This window comes from Colobus angolensis, unplaced genomic scaffold (genome assembly GCF_000951035.1).
Source record: "Colobus angolensis palliatus isolate OR3802 unplaced genomic scaffold, Cang.pa_1.0 Scaffold418, whole genome shotgun sequence".
In the NCBI taxonomy this organism is placed as follows: Eukaryota; Metazoa; Chordata; class Mammalia; order Primates; family Cercopithecidae; genus Colobus; species Colobus angolensis.
The window spans coordinates 1,192,355-1,214,383 of NW_012117577.1; positions in this window are offsets into that span (position 1 = coordinate 1,192,355).

The following is a 22,029-nucleotide window of genomic DNA, read 5'->3' on the forward strand; positions in this document are numbered from 1 at the left end:
AATAAAATTCAACCCTTACCTACCACCATATACAAAATTTAACTCAAATGGATCATAGTTTAAAATGTAACAACAAAACGATGAAATTCTCAGGAGAAAACAGAGCAAAATCTTTACATCATTGAATTTGGCAAAGGTTTCTTAGATATAACACCAGTGGCACAAGCAACAAAAGAAAAAATACGCAAAGTAGACTTCATGACAATTTGAAAACTTTATGCATCAAAGACTATCAACAGAGTAAAAAGGCAGCCCACAGAGTGGGAGAAAAGATTTGAGAATCGGGCCAGGTGTGGTGGCTCACACCTGTAATCCCACAACTTTGGGAGGCTGAGGCAGGAGGATCACCTGAGGTCAGGAGTTCGAGACCAGCCTGACCAACATGGAGAAATCCCATCTCTGCTAAAAACACAAAATTAGCCAGGCATGGTGGCACATGCATGTAATCCCAGCTACTTGGGAGGCTGAGGCAGTAGAATCGCTTAAATCTGGGAGGCAGAGGTTGCGGTGAGCCAAGATTGTGCCATTGCACTCCAGCCTGGGCAACAAGAGCGAAACTCTGTCTCAAAAAAGAAAAAGAAAATACTTGCAAATCATATATCTGATAAGTGACTAATGATTTGAATATCTAGAGAACTCCTAAAATTCAACAAGAAAACAGCCCAACTTAAAATGGACAAAGAATTTGAATAGACATTCCTCCAAAGAAGATACAAAAATAATCAATAAGAACATGAAAAGATGCTATACATTACTTATCACTGGAGAAATTCAAATTAAACTTTTCACAGACATTAGGATGACTACTATAAAAAAATAAATAAATAAAAGGTGTTTACAAGGATGTGGAGAAATTGGAACTTCTGTGCCTTGTTGGTGAGAATGTGAAACAGTGCAGCCATTATGGAAAACAGTATGGTGGCTTCTCAAAAAATTAGAAATAGAATTATCTATGATTCAGCAATTCTACTTCTATGCATATACCCAAAAGAAAGCAGGATATCAAAGAGATATTTATATACCTGTGTTCATAACAGCATTCTTCGTAGTAACTAAAGATTGGAAATAACACAAGTGCCCATCAACAGATACATGGGCAAGTAAAATGTGACACATACGTATAATGGGATATTATTCAGCCTTAAAAAAGAAGGAAATCCTGTTACATGCTACAATATAAATGAAGTTGAGGACACTATGGCTAAGCAAAATAAGCCAGTCACAAAAGGCCAAATATGTATGATTTCACTTATATGAAGTATTTAAAGTAGTAAAAATCACAGAAACAGAAAGAAAAAGCATGGTTACCAAAGGCTGAGGGGAAGGTAGAGAGGGGATTAGTGTTTAGTAGGCATAGAGTCTCAGTGTTACAAGATGAAAGTGTTCTAGAGATATACTGCACAACAATGTGAATATACTTAACACTACTGAACTCTGTATTTTAGAATAGTAAAGATGGTAAATTTAATGTTATATGTTTTATCATAATTAAAATAGAATTTTTTAAAAAGACAATGGCCAAGAATATTCCAAAAATAATGCAAGAAAACAGATTATTAATACAATAAGCCTGAGAACTCCAGTCAAGATAAATAACACCACACACACACAGACACACACACACACACACACACACACACCCTTAGACCCATCACAGTCAAATTACCGAAATCTGAAGATAAAAAGAGAATCTCACAGGCAGAGAAAAATAAAACAGAAATATTACAAATAGAGGAATGAAAACAAGAATCGCAGCAAACGTAAAAAATATGCAAGCTGTCAACACTGGAGAAACCTCTTTAAAGTGCTGAAAGGAAAAAAGTCAATCCTCAGTTCTAGACACAACTAAAATAACTTTCAAAATTGAAGATAGGAAGGCAGAGCAAGATGGCAGAATAGAAGACTCTACGGATCATGCCCCTGCAAGAACACTAAGAACACTAATTTAGCAACTATCTACACACAGACCAAAAAAAAAAAAAAAAAACCTTTATAAGAACCAAAAATCAGGTGAGCACTCACAGCGTTGGTTTTACCTTCATATTGCTGAAAGAGGCACTGCAGTAGTAGAAAAGGCAGTCTTGAATTGCGTATGCCACCCTTCCCTCACCCCCTGGCAGCAGTGCCATTGTACAGAGATTACTTCTGTGTGCTGGGGGAAGGAGAGCACAGCAGTTGTGAAAAATTGAATTCAGTGCTGTCCTGTTAAAGCAGAAAGGAAAACCGGACCAAACTCAGCTATGTCCATTCATGGAGGGAGCATTTAAACCAGCCCTAGCCAGAGAGGGATTGCAGATTCTAGTGGCCCAAACCTGAGTTCCCACAAATCTCACCACCATGGGCTAAAGTGCTCAGGGGCTCTAAATAAATTTGAAAGGCAGTCTAGACCACAAGAACTGCAACATTTACATGAGTCATGCAACTGAACTGGGCCCAGAGCTAGTAGACTGGGCACGGTGGGAACACGCAACCTGTGGGTCTGTCATACATGGCTTTTATTATGTTAAAGTATGTTCCTTCTATACCCAATTTTTTCAGGGTTTTATTATAAAGATAATGTTGAATTTTATCTAACGCTTTTTCAGCATCAACTGAAATGATCATATGGTGGTTGTCTTTCATTCTGTTAATATGACATGTTATATTGATTGATTTACATATGTTGAACCACCCTTGTGTCCCAGAGATAAATTCCACTTGGTCATGAGGAATGATCTCTTTAATATATGTTGAATTTGGTTTACTATTATCTTACTGAGGATTTTTGCATCAATATTTATCAGAGACATTGGCCTGTAGTTTTCTTTTCTGATGCTTCTTTGTCTGCTTTTGATATCAAGGTAATACCAGGTTTGCAAAATGAGTTTGACAGTATTCCTTCCTCCTGTATTTTTTGGAATTCTTTGAGTAGGGTTAGTATTACTTCCTTAAATGTTTGGCAAAATTCAGCAGTGAAGCCATTGAGTCTCAGGCTTTTGTTTGCTTGGAGATATTTTATTATGGCTTTCATCTCATAACTTGTTACTGATCTGTTCAGGTTTTTTATTTATTCATGGTCAAATCTTAGCAGGTTTCATATGTCTAGAAATTTGTCCATTTCTTCTAGATTTTCCAACTTACTGGCATATAGTTGCTCACAATAGACAACAATAATCCTTTGCATTTCTGCATTATCAGTTGTAGTGTCTCTCCTTTTATAGCTCTGATTCTATTTATCTGGATCTTCTCTCTTTTTCTCAGTCTGGCTAAAGATTTGTCAAATTTGCTTATCTTTTCAAAGAAATGTTTTATTTCTTTGATCTTTTGTATTGTTTTCTTTATTTCAATTTCATTTATTTCTGCTCTGATCTTTATTATTTCATGTCTTCTACTATTCTTGGGTTTGGTTTGCACTTGCTATTCTAGTTCCTTAAAATGCATAAGTAGGTAGTTTATTTGAGGTTTTTCTAGTTGTTGATGTAGGTGTCTCTTGTTACTGACATCTAGTCTTATTGTGGTCAGAGAAGATACTTGATATAATTTCAGTTTTTTCAAATGTTTTAAGACTTGTTTTGTGGTCTGAGATATGGTTTACCATTGAGAACAATCCATGTGCTGAGGAGAATGTGTATTCTGCAGCAATTGTATGAAATGTTCTGTAAATATCTATCAGATCTATTTGGTCTACACCGCAGATTAAGTCAGATGTTTCTTTTTTTTCTTCCTTTCTTTATTTTTTGAGATGGAATACTGTTGTCACCTGGGTTGGAGTGCAATGGTGCGAGCTCAACTCACTGCACCCTCCGCCTCCCAGGTTCTAGCAATTCTCCTGCCTCAGCCTCTCAAGTAGCTAAGATTACAGGCACCTGCCCACCATGCCTGGCTAATTTTTGTGTTTTTATTAGAGATAGGGTTTCACCATGTTGGCCAGGCTGGTCCCGAGCCCCTCACCTCAGGCGATCCACCCACCTTGGCCTCCCAGAGTGCTAGGATGACAGGTGTGAGCCATCACGCCTGGCCTAAGTCAGATATTTCTTTATTTTCTGTCTGGAAGATCTGTCCATTGCTGAAAGTGGGGTGTTGAAGTCTCTAGATATTATTGCACTGGGGGTTATCTCTCTCTTTAGCACTAAAAATATTTGCTTCATATATCTGGGTGTTTCAGTGTTGGATGCACATATATTTAAAATTATTATGTCCTTTTGCTGAACTGACCCCTATCTCATTATATAATTGGTTTCCATTGGCATGGAATATCTTTTTCAATTCCTTTATTTTTAGTATATGTGTGTCTGTATAGGTGAAGTGTGTTTCTTGTAGGCAACAGATAGTTTTAATTTTTTTTATTATACTTTAGGTTCTAGGGTACATGTACACAACATGCAGATTTGTTACATAGGTATACATGTGCCATGTTGATGTGCTGCACCCATTAACTCATCACTTACATTAGGTAGTTCTCCTAATGCTATCCCTCCCCACTCCCCCCACCCCACGACAGGCCCTGGTGTGTGATGTTCCCCACCCTGTGTCCAAGTGATCTCACTGTTCAATTCCTATGTTCCTATATTCACCTATGAGTGAGAACATGCAGTGTTTGGTTTTCTGTCCTTGCGATAGTTTGCTCAGAATGATGGTTTCTAGCTTCATCCATGCATGAACTTATCCTTTATTATGGCTGCACAGTATTCCATTATGTGTATGTGCCACATTTTCTTAATCCAGTCTATCACTGATGAACATTTGGGTTAGTTCCAAGTCTTTGCTATTGTGAATAGTACCGCAATAAACATACGTGTGCATTTGTCTTTATAGTGGCATGATTTATAATCCTTTGGGTAGATACCCAGTAATGGGATCACTGGGTCAAATGGTATTTCTAGTTTGAGGATTGCCACAGTTTTCCACAATGGTTGAACTAGTGTATAGTTCCACCAACAGTGTAAAAGTGTTCCTATTTCTCCACATTCTCTCCAGCACCTGTTGTTTCCTGACCTTTTAATGACCGCCATTCTAACTGGTGTGAGATGGTATCTCATTGTGGTTTGGATTTGCATTTCTCTGATGGCCGGTGATGATGAGCATTTTTTCATGTGTCTGTTGGGTGCATAAATGTCTTCTTTTGAGAAGTGTCTTCATATCCTTTGAGGGTTTTGTTTTTTATCCATTCAGCCACTCTATGTCTTTTGATTGGAGAGTTTAGTCCATTTACATTCAATGTTATTAATGATAAGTAAGGACTTACTCCTGCCATTTTGTTATTTGTTTTCTGGTTGTTTTGTGGTTTTCTCTTTATTCCTTATCTCCTTCCTGTTTTAGTGAACATGATTTTCTCTGGTGGTATGTGTTAGTTTCTTGCTTTTTATTTTTTGTATATCTGTTGTATGTCTTTTTATTTGAGGTTACCATGAGGCTTGCAAATAATATCTTGTAACCCATTACTTTAAACTGATGAGAACTTAACACTGATTGCATAAACAAAGAAACTAACAAACTAGCAAAAAGAAAACTAATCAAACCCCTACACTTTCACTTTGTCCCCTTGCTTTTAAACTTTTTGTTTCTATTTATATCCTATTATATGATATATGTCTTGAAAAACTTATAGTTTTTTATCTGTTTATCTTGTAGTCTTTCTACTCAAGATATGAGTAGTTTACACACCACAATTACAGTGTTATAATATTCTGTGTTTTTCTGGGTACTTACTATTACCAGCGAGTTTAAAACCTTCAGGTGAGTACTTACTGCTTATTAATACACTTTTCTTAGATATTCCTTTACCATTTCTTGTAGGACAGGTCTGGTGTTGATGAAATCTCTCAGCTTTTGTTTGTCTGGGGAAGTCTTTATTTCTTCTTCATGTTTGAAGGATATTTTCACTGGATATACTATTCTAGAATAAAAGTTTTTTCCTTCAGCACTTTAAATATGTCATGCCACTCTCTCCTGGCCTGTAAAGTTTCCACTGAAAAAATCTGCTGCCAGATATATTGGAGGTTCATTTTATGATATTCGTTTCCTTTCTCTTGCTGCTTGTAGGATCCTTCCTTCATCCTTGACCTTTGAGCGTTTGATTATTAAATGTCTTTAGGTAGCATTCTTTGGCTTAAATCCACTTACTGTTTAAAATCTCCTTGTAGTTAAATATCGATATCTTTCTCTAGGTTTGGGAAGTTCTCTCTCATTATCTCTTTTTTTTTTTTTTTTTTTTTCAGACGGAGTCTCGCTCTGTCGCCCAGTCTGGAGTGCAGTGGTGTGATCTCAGCTCACCACAAGTTCCGCCTCCCGGGTTCACGCCATTCTCCTGCCTCAGCCTCTTGAGTAGCTGGGACTACAGGTGCCTGCCACCACATTCGGCTAATTTTTTTTTTTTTTTTTTGTATTTTTAGTAGAGATGAGGTTTCACCGTGTTAGCCAGGATCATCTCGATCTCCTGACCTTGTGATCCACCCTCCTCGGCCTCCCAAAGTGCTGGGATTATAGGCGTGAGCCACCGCACCCGGCCTCTTATTATCTCTTTAAATAAACTTTCTACCCCTCTGTCTTTCTCTACCTCCTCTTCAAGGCCAGCAACTCTTAGATTCACTCTTTTCAGACTGTTTTGTAGATCTTGTAGGCATGCTTCATTCTCTTTTAATTCTTTTTTCTTTTGTCTCCTCTGACTATTTTCAAATAGCCTGTCTTTAAGCTCACTAATTCTTTATTCTGCTTGATCAAATCTACTGTTAAGAGACTCTAATGCATTCTTCTGTATGCCAATTGCATTTTTCAGCTCCAGAATTTCTGCTTGATTGTTTAATTATTTCAATATCTTAATTAAATTTATCTGATAGACCTCTGAATTCCTTCTCTTTGTTCTCTCAAATTTCCTCAAAACAGTTATTTTGAATTCTCTTTCTGAAAGGTCATATATCTCTGTCTCTCCAGGATTGGTCCCTGGTGCCTTATTTAGTTCATTTGGTAAAGTCATATTTTTCTGGATGGTCTTGATGCTTGTGGATGTTCATCAGTGTCTGGGCATTAAAGATGTGGGCATTTGCTGTAGTCTCTGCAGTCTGGGCTTATTTGTACCCATCCTTCTTGAGAAGATTTTCCAGATATTCAAAGGGACTTGGGTTTTGTGATATTAATTTTTGGTCACTGCAACCATATCTGCGTTAGGAGGCACCCCAAGCCCAGTAACACTGCAGCTCTTGCAGATTCATAGAGGTACTGCCTTGGTGGTCTTGGACAAAATCTGGAAGAATTATCTGGATTACCAGGTGGAGACTTGTTCTCTTCGTTTACTTCCTCCCCAAAGATATAAAGTCTCTCTCTCTGTGCTAAGCTGCCTGGTTCTGGGGAAGAGGTAACACAAGCATATCTGTGGCCACCACCATTGAGACTGCACTGGGTCAGACCTGAAGACAGCACAGCACTGGGGCTTACCGAAGGCCCATGGCAACCACTGCCTGGCTACCACCTTTGTTCACTCAAGGTCGTAGGACTCTATAATCAGCAGGTAGCAAAGCCAGCCAGGTTCGTGTCCTTCCATTCAGGGCAGTGAGTTCCCTCTGGACCCAGCTGAGTCCAGAGATGCCATTCAGGAGCCAGAGCCTAGAGTCAGAAACCTCAGGAATCTACTTGGTGCTCTGTTGTACTGTGGCTGAGCTGGCACCCAAGTCACGAGATAAAGTCCTTCTCACACTTATCTTCCCTTTGCACAAGTAAGGGAGTCTCTTCCCATGGCCACTACTACCCAAAACTATGCTGAGTACTGCCTAACTACCACTGATGTTCACTCGAGGCCCCAGGGCTCTTCAGTCAGCTTGTGGTGAATGGTGCCAGGCCTAGGACTCTCCCTTCAGGGCACTGGGCTCTCCTCTGGCCCAGAGCAGGTCCAGAAATGCCATCCAATTACCAAGGCCTGGAATCGGGGACCCCAAGGGCTCACTTGGTGCTCTACCATACTGTGGCAGAGGTGGTACCTAAGCTGCAAGAAGCTGATACCTAAGCTGCCTTTCCCAAATAAAAGGAGTCTCTCCCCATAGCTACAACAGCTGGGAATGTGCTGGGTCACATATGAAGCCAACACGTCTCTGAGTCTCACCCAAGTCCCTCAGCAAGTACTGTCTGTTTACCACTACTAATTACTCAGGGTCCCAAGGGCTCCTTAGTCAGCTGGTGATGAATCCTGCCAGGATTGGGTCCTTTATTTCAAGACAAGTTTCCTTCCAGACCTTCTAGACCATTTCCTATCTAGAAATGTCCAGGATCTAGCACCTGGAATGAGGGCATCAGGAGTCCGGCTAGTGCCCAATCCTACTGCAGCTGAGACAGAGTCCTTTTTACTCTCCCCTCTCTTCTCCCCAGGCAGTGGGAAAGAGTTTCTCCGAGAGCTGTGTTGCCTGTGGTTGGGTTGGCACAAGCACTGCTGTGGTGGCCCTGGCTGTGTTTCACTGGGTTGCATGCCCCCACTGTCTCCCAGCCCAGCACAGCACCAAGACTTGCCTAAGAATTGTGGTCGTTGTGGCCTGGACTGCCTTTCAAGTTTATTTAGAACCCCAGAGCACTTTGGCTGTCAGTGGTGAGGCTTGCCAGAACTCAGCTTCGGACCACTGGAATGGGCAATTCCCCTCTGGCCTGATCTAAATGCTCCTTCCACAGGTGCTGGCTAATTTCTGCCTAATATTGCTTTCCACTATGCAAGAGCAGCACTGAGTTTCAATGCAAAGTCCCACAATCACAGTGCTCTTCCTTTCCCAAGCACACAGATTCTGTCTCCATACCACACAGCTACTGCCAGGGAATGGGGAAGGGATAGCATTGGAAATTCAAGACTGTCTTCCCTACCCTCTTCAGTGCCTTTTTCAGTGACATAAAATTAAAACCAGGTACTATGACCACTCGCTGATTTTTGATTCTTATGATGGTGCATTTTTTGTGTGAATAGTTGTTCAATTTGGTGCTCCTGCAGGGAGGGCAATCAGTGGAGGCTTCTATCCAGCCATCTTGCTCCACCTCTTCTGTTTTTATTATTATTATTATTATTATTATTATTCATAATTCAAAGGTAGTTAACTATCTAGCTGAGAGTAGTAGCTCATGCTTTTAATCCCAGCACTTTGGGAGGCAGGTGGATCACTTGAGCCCAGGAGTTTGAGCAGCCTGGGCAACATAGTGAGACCCTGTCTCTATTTAAAAATAAATGAATAAAAGCTGATTGACTAAGGAAAAAATAGAAACAATGTATTGTGGGCCTCATAACATTTATAGAAGTAAAATATGTGATATCAATAGCACATAGGAGGAGAGAGAGGAAATGAAGTATACTATGAAAAGTACACTATATATTATATACTATATTATTTGAAGGTAGATTGTTATAAGGTAAAGATACCTATTATAAACCATAGGAAAACCACTGTTAGGAAAAAAAAACAATAAGCCAATATTGGAGATTAAATGAAATTACAAAAAAAGGCAGGGAAAAATGAACAAAGAAAAGATGGTACAATTAGAAAACAACTAACAAGGTGGTATATTTAAATCCAACTTAATAATGACTTAATTAAATGATGGAATCTGAACACCCCAAATAAGACAGAGATTATCAGATTGAATTTAAAAACAAGACATGTTATCTTTAAGAAATGTACAATAAATATAAAGACATAAATAGGTTTCAAATAAAGGAATGTAAACGAATATGCTAAGAAATACATTAAAAGAAAGGTAGGTGGCTATATTAATATCAGATAAAGTAAATCCCACAATGAATAGCATTGCCAAATTTTTTTCAAACTAGCAGATTGAATTCAGCCACACATGCAAAGGATAATGCATCATGAAAGAGTGGGGCTTATCTTGGTTCTGTAAAGTTGGCTGAACTTTAGAAAGTCAATCAATGTAACTCACCATATCTCAGACTAAAAGCTAAAAATCAATAAAGAAAAAGATTTGAGGAAATTCAACATTATGTCATGATAATAACTCTCAGCAAACTAAAAGTAGAAGGAAACTTCCTCAACCTAATAAAGAGAATTTACTAAAATTTATAGCTAATATAATAATTAATGGCAAAAGACTAAATAAATTCCTGCTAGGATCAGGAGCACGGTACAATTGTTTTTTGGGTTTTTTTGTTTGTTTGTTTGTTTGTTTGTTTGTTTGCTTGTTTGTTTTCTTAGACAGAGTCTTGCTCTGTCACCCAGGCTGGAGTACAGTGACGTGATCTTGGTTCACTGCAACCTCCACCTCCCGGGTTCAAGCCATTCTCCTGCCTCAGCCTCCTGAGTAGCTGGAATTACAGGTGCAAACCACCACGCCCAGCTAATTTTTGTATTTTTAGTAGAGATGGGGTTTCACCTTGTTGGTTAGGTTGGTCTCGAACTACTGACCTCGTGATCCACTTGCCTCAGCCTCTCAAAGTGTTAGGATTACAGGCGTGAATCACCGCACCGGACCACAAATTTTTTCTAACTATTCCTACTCAACAACGTATTGGAGGTCCTAGACAGTGCAAAATAAGGCAAGAAAAAAATACTATGCATACGGTTTGGAAAGGAAAAAGTAGAACTACCATTTTCACAGATGTCATAATTGTCTACATAAAAAATCCCAATGAATCTACAAAACATTACTAGAACTAAGACATGAGTTTAGCAAGTTTGCAGGATATAAAACCAATATTCAAAACTCATTTCCATTTCTGTGTACCACTAATGATATATTAAAATAGTATTTTCAAATACCATTTAATATCACTTTAAAAATCACGGAATATTTAAGAGTAAATTCAACAAAATATACACAAGAGTTCTCCACTAAAAACTGCAAAGTGTTAAGGAGAGAAATTAAAGAAGACATAAATTAAAGGAGAGATATTTGTGTTCACAGATCACAAGGGGCAATAGTGTTAAGATGTCATTTCTTCCAAATTTGATTCATAGATTCAATGCAATCCCAAGCAAAATCTCAGCAGGTTTTTTTGTAGATTCTGACAAGCTGATTTTAAAACTTATATGGAAAAGCAGAGATTCTAGAATTTCCAAAGTGATTTTGAAAAGTAAGAACTAAATTACAAGATTCACACAACCTGATTTCAAGGCTCACTATCAAGCCACAGTAATCAATACAGTGTGACACTGGCCAAATGGAAAAAATAGAGTCCAGAAATAGGCCCACAAATATATGGTCAATTGGATTTTCAATAAAGATCCCAAAGTAATTTAATAGGGAAAGGACAATTTTTCAACATAGAGCACTGAAAAAATTAACCAGATTTTCATGTGCAAAAAAATAAACAAACTTTGACTCTTACCTTATGCTATATAAAACAGTAAACTCAAAATGGATCATAGACCAAAATGTAAAACCTAAAATCGTAAGACTTCCAGAGGAAAACATACAAAAAGTATTTTATGACTTAGGTGAGGCAAAAATTTCTTACATATCACACCAAAATCACAATCGATTTTTTAAATTCATAAATTGGATTTAATCAAAGTTCGAAACTTCTGCTCTTTGAAAGGCAAGGCAAAAGTGAGGCATGAAGTGGAAGAAAATATTTGCAAAATACATATCTGACGAAGAACTTGTTCCCAGAACATATAAAGAATGCTTAGAATTCAATTATAAAACATCAAACAGTCCAATAAAAATGGGGAGCGGGGACTGGGTGCGGTGGCTCACACCTGCAATCCCAGCACTTTGGAAGGCTGAGGCGGGTAGATCACGAGGTCAGGACTTCGAGACCATCCTGGCTAACACGGTGAAACCCCATCTCTACTAAAAATACAAAAAATTATCCGGGCATGGTGGCGGGCGCCTATAGGCCCAGCTACTCGGGAAGCTGAGGCAGGAGAATGGTGTGAACCCAGGAGGTGGAGCTTGCAGTGAGCTGAGATCGCGCCACTGCACTCCAGCCTGGAAACAGAGAGAGACTCCATCTCAACAAAAAAAAGAAAGAAAGAAAAGAAAAGAAAAAGAAAAAGAAATGGGAAGGGGGAAAAAACAGACACTTCGCCAAAATAGAGATAGCAAAGGCACTATGTACATGGGGGAAGTGCTCAATATCATTAGTCATTAGGGAAATAAAATTTAAACCACACTCAGCACTTTCCTATTGCAATACCTAAAATTTAATTTTAAATATAGCTAACAATATCAAGTACTGATAAGGATGTGAAAGAAATAGAACCTTCATGCATTGCTGGTAAAAATACAAAATGGTACGGCCACCTTAGAAAACAATGTGCCAATTTCGTATAAAGTTGAACACACACCTATCATGTAACCCAGTGGTAATATGTACCCTAGCTATGTTCCTAAGATCAATGAAAACATACATCCACACAAACACCATTACACAAATCTCTATAGGAGATTTATCCACGATTTCCAGAACCTGGAAAGGATCCAGCTATCTACCAACTACCTAGTGGATAAATTGTGTTACATCCATGAAATAGAATACTTCTTAACAGGAAAAGGAAGGAACTACTGACATATAAATGATTCCCAAAAGTATTATGCTAAGCGAAAGGAGCCAGAATCAAAAATGCATACTGTTTGATTCCATTTGGATGACATTCTGAAAAAGGCAAAATTACAGCTGCAGAAATCAGTTGCCAGCACCTAGGGGAAGCAGGAAAGGATTGACTACAAAAGACCACAAATAAACTTTTGAGGATGATGGAAATATTTCATATCTTGAACACATTATGCAACTATACATGTTTGTCAAAACTCACCAAAGGGTGAACATTACTGTACACAAATTATGTGTTAATAAACCAGACTTCTTCGACTATCAAGAATGGATATTTATAGGCTCATCAACCTATATTCGCTAAATTGAGTGTAGTTTTACATTTCCAAAATAAAACATTTTAAAGTGAATTCCAACATCATGCAAGTGATCTTCAGCTTCCATTTATAACAGGCTATTTATTTCAAATGTTAAATGCAATGCAAAGTAAGCCACAGATGGGGAGTAAGTGATTGCAGAAAACATTCTGATAAAGGACTTGCAATAATATACATAAATGCATATATAAACATGTATATTATTATATATACATATATATATTCCTAAGTATTGAAAACTTTGCCCAAGTAAAGTTGCATGGAACAAGAAAATTCTTAGCAGAAAGCTTTTTGCTATAATGCAGAGATTCTAGTTTCAATACCATCTTTTCACTAACAATAATTCATGATATCCCAAGTAATTCTAAGCTTAAGCCAGTCTTAATTTAAGGGCTGTTAAGAAGAAAAAAAATTAAAGAATTTTACAAAATTCATTTAGATCCAAGGCATCTTAAACTATGGGAACAATTAAGGAAAACCATGATACAAAATTTATTAATTCCCATCCTCCCAAACCTTCCACAAGTAGACAATGCCTTGTATACAAGAGCTACTTGATGATTACTTGTACTTTTTTTAAGCCATAGCTCTTATTTGTAAGGGACAAGTCTTAACAACAAATCTGAGAAATTACACACTGTTGTTAATGTGTTTTTTAAAATAAAACCTTATAAACTTGTACCCATATCCAAAAATGTCCTCTTTCTGGAAGACATATATAGTATCTCTAACTTAATCTTAGTGTAAAAATTATGTAACTCTGCCAGTGTACATAAAATCATGCCCTTTCATAATTTTATTGAACTGACTTGTAGGACTACCAGGGCCGTCATGTATGGCTATGTCAGTTGCATCTGGAATAAAGGCATGCAGCCCAGGGGAAATGGACGTGCTTTGAAATCCAGCCCTTACTATGTCAAGCCTTGTGTCATTACTAATACAAAGTGGCACCTTTTGTCTAATAGTCCCCCTAACTGGGCACCTTCGTACAATTTATGAGCTCAGAGGGTGTCCCCCAACCCTTGTTTTTGGGGGTTTTCTTGTTTGTTTGTTTGTTTGTTTGAGATGGAGTTTCACTCTTCTTGCCCAGGCTGGAGTGCAATGCCGCGATCTTGGCTCACTGCAACCTCTGCCTCCTGGGCTCAAGTGATTCTACTGCCTCAGCGTCTGGAGTAGCTGGCATTACAGGTGTCTCCCACCACGCCCAGCTAATTTTTTTGTGTTTTTAGTAGAGAAGGGGTTTCATCATATTGGCCAGGTGGGTATCAAACTCCTGACCTCAGGTCATCCACCCGCCTCAGCCTCCCAAAGTGCTGGGATTACAGGCATGAGCCACCGCGGCCAGCCGAGGGTGCCCCTTTTTTAACACACACAAAGATACTGTGAACGCTAGAAGTGGTCCAAAGGACCAATAGTCTTCCTTAAAAACAATCTCAGAGCAACCACCCATGCTAGGAATTAAATACTACACATTTTTTTCCATTCTTTCAATATATCATACACAGAATAGCCCTGACAAATATAGGTAGAAGAGAACATACTTTTGCATAAGTAAGTAAGCAACCACTGACTGCATTTTGAGATTCTGTTCCATCACTGGATCTCCACATAATCTATATCATCCCAGTCATTAGCTAACAGACAAAAACTGCCTACATACATGCACAATTCTCTCTTTCCGGAAAACCTATATACTATTTTTCCATTTTCCTTAAGGACAGCCAAATTTTCATTGTTCTCTCTAAGGTGTAAAAACCTGATCATCCTGTGTATACAGCAAAGTAATTTCTGAGAATTGTAGCAAAACAAGATTGTACAGAGATTTTGCAGTCTATTGTAATTGACAGTACATTTAGCTTAGGGATACCAGATAAAAATATCATAAATATATGCCACCACTCTCATCCTGCCTTCAATAACTGTAACAATAACTTCTAAAATCTTTTCTTCCTGATGCATCTATAAACAATTAGCATGTCTTTGTTAAACTCTAATTGATCTTCCTACACAGCTGTGTCACTGTACAGCTCAAGAAAGAAGGCCCGTTAAGACAGTTATCAATAAAATCATGCCATAACAAACTGAAAAGGCCTGGGGAGTTTGAGAAAAGCAGGTCTCCCCAGCGTCCCTTCAGAAAACCAGCATTTAAATGCTGAGCTTCTCCACCCTCTTCTTTTAAACCTAAATCCTTAGTAAGACGTGCAAGAATGTAGAGGTAAGAATATGGCCTCTTGAGCTAGACCGCATGGATTTGAATTCCAGCTCTTCCACTAATTAAATTGTGAGAATAGGACATACTACTCTACCTCTCTGTGCCTCAGTATTCTCATCTGTAAAGTGGGGCTAATAAAGATTCATACTGTTATAACTACATGACTTAATAAAGAACTTAGAAAAGCATCTTGGAGATACTAAATGCTCAAAATACTTAAAGAAAAAATATATATTGCTTTTATGTATTGTATAATTTCCCATTACAGGTTTGTTTGCTTTGTTCTGCTTTGTTTTGTTCTTAAAATTTTTAACTTTCCCCAGCAACCTAATTACATCTTTAGTGACTAGGCAGAGCTAAGGTCTGGCATTTAAGTCTGCACAAACTACCTGTTAGTGCTTCAACAACACCATGGCTAAAGCAAAGGAAGAGTCTTTTTCTGGGAAACAGTTGCAAAGTGCTGGAGATATTCATTGAATGAGCCAAGCCTACTCTAAACCTTAGAGTTTTTCACCCTTCAAAGTGACACAATATAGGATGACAACATTCCCATCCCTTTCTACTTGAGAAACTCCAAAAGCTGTTTGTCCCAGAAATATCTTGACATGTTGGAAGTTTTCAGCTTCAGGAAATGAAATTTTCTGCAGTGGAGGATTGAGACATCTATAATTTTGACATGAAATTACTTCACTTAGTAGACAAGAAAAATATTCTTCAAGAATAAAATCCTGAGATGAAATAACTCCAATGTATTTTAACCCACATTTGGTCTCTATCTGTATGGCCTCATAATCATACAACTTATTTGCCAAATTTAGTGACCAAAAATACAGTTTCCACACTGAATCAGGTAAGCTGCCTTTGATTGTTAGTAACAGAATCTCTCACCAGCAGTGGATTAATGATAAGTAGATTTCATTTTTCACAAAAGGCTGTAGTAGTTGGCTTACTTCCTCCTCACTTTCTGCCATCCTCAGGAGATTGGCATACCCATCCTCAGGCTCATTGTCTCATGGTCACAAGGTGGTTGCCTCAGCTCCACATCATAAACTCACATAGCAGAATCCAAAGAAAGAGGGAAGGAAAGATGCCTCTTCTTGGACATTTTTCTATGTCTCTTTTCAAGAAGCACCCCTCACCTCAACCCAGCAGTCTTGACCTTGTGTCTCATTGGCCAGAATTGTCTGGCATGGACCGTCCTGGCTGCAAGAAAATGTGGCAAATTATCTGGTATTTCCAGACTTTACCATGGGAAGAGGAAAAAGAGGAAGGGAAATGGCTATTTAGTAGGTAACAACAGCATCTGCCATACCTGCTTATAGATCATATTCTTTTCCTGGGTTTTCTTCTGCAAAACTCTTAATTATCATTTAAGAAAAATTGTGTCTGTTACTTTCTTGGTAAACCTCCTCTGATCCAGCCCTAGGCAGTGTTGGGTGTTCATTCTTCAGTGATTTGACAGCACTTTGCACACATGTACATGAACATGTACCACTTGGCATTGTGATGGTTGTTGGTATTTGTTTCCCCACTGCAGAGCTAACTGGAATGGAAAACATTATCTTAGCCACTATATCCCAAATGTCTATGGCAATATGGTGGAAAAAATTAGACCAAATTATTTAAACTGTAATGATGGAACTATTCCTAAAGATTACACACACATTGTACTATATTAGGCAGCATATAAAATCACTAAATAATTTTCTGAAAGAAATTAAATGTAAGGGTAAAATTGGTTATATTGATGATCATCCAGTTAACTAGAGTCACTCTTTTTCAACAAGATTTTCTCTGGAATAACAAACAAAAGAGAAAAAAAAAAAAACATACAGCATCCACCCTGGCTCTACCCCCAGGAACAGGGCTTTTCAAAACTTCAGAATGTGAACTGCATGGCTCTCATAATGCCTGGGTTCATAATACAAGCCTTTCTTCCTGATGTCCAGAGCCCTAAAAACAATGACCAACCCAGTAACACCAAGACTCCAGGTGTAGGACAGGAAATAAACAAGATGAGCCTAGAATATCTTGACCTATCAGATAGCATAGAAGCTAAACAAAAGATCAGTGGTGTCATATCAAAAGAACTGAAGCCTCTCTCCTTGGCTTGCAGATGGCCATCTTGTACTCACATGGTCTTTTCTCTGTACATGAACATCCCTGATTCTCTCCTTATATCCAATTTTCCTCTTCTTATAAGGTCACCAGTTGAACTGGATTGGAGCCCACCCTATTGACCTCATTTTAACTTAATCACCTCTTTCAAGGACTTATCTTCAAATATAGCCAGATTCTGAGGTACTAAGGTTGAAGCTCTAAAGCTTCAACCTATTAATTTGGGGGTGGACACAATTCGGCCACAACAGCTGTCATACTTAGCAACCCTGCATCATGACCTAACATTCTGGGAATTTGTCTGACTAGCCAATCTTTCTCCACAAACCTAAAAAAAGTCAAGAATTGAGTCAAGTTTGGTGGGGGCACTTCCTTTACCTTTGCTCCCAACAGATTCTAGGTGTCCAAAAACTTAAATCAGGTCTAAAAGATATTCTGCCTAGAAGAAAACAAGCATTTTGTATAGAGAGGAGTTATTTTTATAAGTCTCACAAATTGGGATGTGCAGTTTCCCATCCAAATCCAATGAATCTGTCATAGTCATAGCTCGAGCAACCAATATCTTTCTGACTTTGCTTGAGGCACCTTATCCCATGCAGAGAATGATGTGTGCAGAGAAAACATATCTTTGCCTGAGTATAAAGTTGCAAATGGTCAACATGAACCCCTCTGTGTACCATCTGCATTAACCGAGTGACATAGGAAACTTCCCACCAGGAGCAGCAACAGAGCTTACCCTCCAGTGCCCAACCGTCCCCCAAATGGCCCTCACACATGTACTCTCTACCTGGGTTCCCTGCCAACATCTTGTTCGAAGGTTCAGCAGGAACAAGCAGAGCATTCTGTTCACAGGTGGTTTGGTTTGTGTCCTGTTCCAAATTTTCTAGGCATCTAAACAAATCACAGCCCTCCTCCCTCTCTTACTCCTTCCTCTCTCATCATTCTGCCAATGAGAAACAAAACTGTGGTTGTTTCATGGGGCATTGTTTTGCTACCTAAAATGAGGTTATATTATCAAGGACTCCCCCACTCCTATCATTTATGAGAGCTTACTTAACCCAAGATCTCATCTAATCAAATATATTGGCTAAGCTGGCATTATTGTGGGCTCTAAACCAGACCACTAAAGCCTGTCAGACCCACCTGCATTGTGCTTTACCTTCCCACTTCAGAGAAAAATGTAGGAAGATTTTTTTCCCAAAACAGTTCTGCCCAAATTTGTATATTTGTATTAGGATTTGCAGAAGCCTGTAATTTCTAGATTTCTCCTTATTAAAACTTATGAATACAAAAGTATCATTGCTCCTTAATTCATCAGACTGACATAATGAGTTATATATGTTACACCTTCTGTCTTCATAAGACCACCAAGATTCCAGCAACCACAACTCCCAATTGTTCTGTATTCCTGAGTTCCCCACAAACAATTAGTCCAAAACAATCCTACCAAGTAAGTAAGACCTTGGAAAAGTCAATATTCAAGGTCACTGGAAAGAAACTAGAGCATAAAGTCTTACAGACAAAGCTGTGGGAAGAAGGAAAAGACCTGAATATTCCCATGTTGGAGAGAACAGCTCCAGTGGCATTGACAGAAGGAGCAGAGAAGGGGTTGTGTATGAGAGGACTGAGAGGTGATTAGCCTGGGATGTGGCTGCAAAAGGTGTCCTTGCCCCTACCATGCTCTGCCATAGAGAACTTCTGCCCTTGTGCTATCCAGGCTATGGACCATAAGTCTTACAAATCAGAAATCTGGGCTTTGATATGGGCACCTGTCAGCTGAGCAAAGGAAACTGTAGGAAACTCTTCTCAATCCTTCCTCTTAGATACAGCAAAAGCATGGAAAGAACCTACATTTTGTAGTCAAGAGAGCTTGGTTTCTAATCTTCTACTGTTCTACTTGCTATATTTATAGCTATGGGCAAATAACTTTCCTGAATCTCCATGTTCTTACACGTAAAATGAAGATAACACCATCAGAAGGTGATTTGTTTGAGGATTAAATTATATACTGTAGGTAAAGTACCTGCCATGTGGTACAGCTCAATAGATTGTTTTCCTTCCAGAAAAAGTCCTGAAAGTCAAGAGAGAGAATCATTGACCAAAACATCTTTTTAATTATTTAATAACAGGAAGCATAGCATGTCTTAGAAGAGACAAACATTTCTGTAGTACCAAAACAATGTGAGAAATAAGATTCAAATATATTAAATTGTGTCAAACAAGAAACTTTCCATTTAATTCTTCCACCTGCCACATTTCAATGGAAGATTTTCAGCAATCATGAAATATAACCAAAAGTTCAGAGGTTAGGAGAAATGCAGCCATTTGTCTTTTGCAGCCTTCTTTGGCTTCTAAGTCAACACCATCAGCATAGTATTTTTAATGCTAAGATACAGCCCAGATGTCCAATTCCTTGCAGTAGACCCTATGTGACTCCATGCCAGACTATACGGTTATTTTGTAAGATCCGGATAATGGCTGACCATGGGTCTAAACTGTGGCTGCCCAGGTCACACTCAGATCAGAATCTTAAACAGTTTATTTTTAAATCTCCCTAGATAGTTCTGACTTGAGAATATCTGGGCTGCAATATTAGCAGAAAGGTGGTCGAGGAGGTTCCTGGGAGGCAAAAAAAATATTGTCCTGCCATCTGACATTGAGGCTGCCAAGGAAACATGTCATAAAAATGGAGCCAAGTTCATGGCAGAATAAGTCTCAGAAGAACGTGAGCAAAAACAAAAGTTAAGTAATCTGTAAAAACATCTTTCTAATTTAATAACAGACCCTCTGTTATGTCTCCTGGCAATGCTAAAAGAAAAGGCAAAATACTTTAGCTAATAGAAAAAAGGAAACAACCTAAATGCCTGTCAGTAGAGAAATGGATAAATAAAGCATGGCATTTTCACACATATATGGCAATTGAAAATGCATGAATTAGATCTACATGCATTAACATGGGTAGATCTTGGAAACATAATGTTGAGTTTTTAAAAAACTGTTGGATGATGCATAAAATACAATACCACTTAAACAAAACTTTAAGTTTAAAACAATATTATATACTATTTTAGACATATATGTAGCAAAAGTATAAAAATATAGACCAGAAAGATAAAAATAATAATAATAATAAAAAAAAATAGTTACTTCTAGCAGGGGAGGGGACTAGAAAGGTATAAAAACTAATTTTAGTGCATGAACTTTAATTGAATCTTCATTCCAGGAAAAAAAATAGTCATAAAAACATTCTGAGAATAACTGGGGAAACTTTAATAATGGACTAGATACTAGATAACTTCATTAAGCTATTGATAATTATTTTAGAAATGATGAAGTTATGATTTGTGTAGAAATCTTATTCTTAGAAGATGGATATCAAAGTCTAATGATCTCTACAACTTACTTTTAAATGGTTTTGCAAAGCTTATGTGTTATGTGTAACACACATACCAAAGAGACAAAATCACCTTAGGGCTTGGTAAACTAAAAAGAATACACAAGTCCCTAAGTGGTAGCCTGAGATAACTACAGCAATGGCCATTTCCAGAAGAAGTGCAGATGAAGGTTAAGGTTTCCAGGTCCAAAAACCCCAGTAAGAGAGTGAAAGCCAGAGTCCCCAGGCTTGTTTCTCTAGTCTAGACTACACATGGATGATTTCTACTACCTGCAGGACCAATCTGTCCTCTCAGCACACTTTCCTTTCTGCCGTTATAGCTCTAATTAACACAGAGACCAATTTTCTGTTTATTTGTCTCTATCCCCTACCAGCCCATGAGCATCATGAGGACAGAGACCATGTCTGTCTTTTTGCTATTGTACTTCCAGCACAGACTACAACAATGCCTGGCACATAGTAAGTACTTAGTAATTATTTGTTTAATTAATCTATTATGGCCATCGTCCAAGAGGAAGATGCCCCATCTCTTCTCCTCAGCTACCCAGCCATGCCACAAAACACAACAGATCCTAGAAATATGCCCTTTAGAGTTCATTTCAGTCAACAACATTTGTAAAGTGCTGTGTACACTGAAATCACAGTTGAAGCTGCCATGATCCCTGTGCCTGTCCAACAGTCACTTTTAGAAGTGTTTATTTGCACCCATAAAAAACGCTTGCATGGTATTATTTAATTAATCTAAATAGTCTTTAGTTTCCTACTTACCCAAAAGCATTTAAAACATCTCTCTGAAAGAATGGTGCTAGACAGATACACTTACTATCTTTTGTTTATTTACAGATGTAAATAAGGTAGATTCCGGGTTTATTTATTCCATAAGTCAGTTATAGACTTAGTAACCAGAAATCCACCTCAAGTATAACATAATGCTTGGTAGTGGTGTCCTCATTATTAAGTTTTCATAGACAAATATACTTTCTGTATACAGCCACAACTTAAGTACATATATTTCATTCAAAAAGCTACCTGGAATACTCCCAGTTGAGGAGCCAAGATAATTCGCGTTCCCTTTTAGCGGCTAAGAAAGTGTCCAGGAAGATCAGCCTGGCAGACACGGAAGGCAGTACCATAGAAGAGACGTTGGCATGAGGGGATATCCAGAAGAAAAGGTCAGTAAAATACACCAATAATCAAATTCCCTAAAAAATCAGCAGATGAGGAAATATTGAAGCTATATTTCAGCAAGTAAATATGATTCTCATAAAATGTGGAAAGATAAAGGACAGAGAGAAGAAACAAGAGAGGAAAGTAAAGAAAGAAGAAGCAGTGCTACACGATCAATAAAATGTGCGGTTAAGAAGTACTTTGGGAGACGTGTCAGTAGGTACAGCAGGTTGATAAGCCAGACCTTTCTACCCAACTCAAACTGTCTTGCTTCATACAATCAATGTGTGAGTAGAACATGTATTAA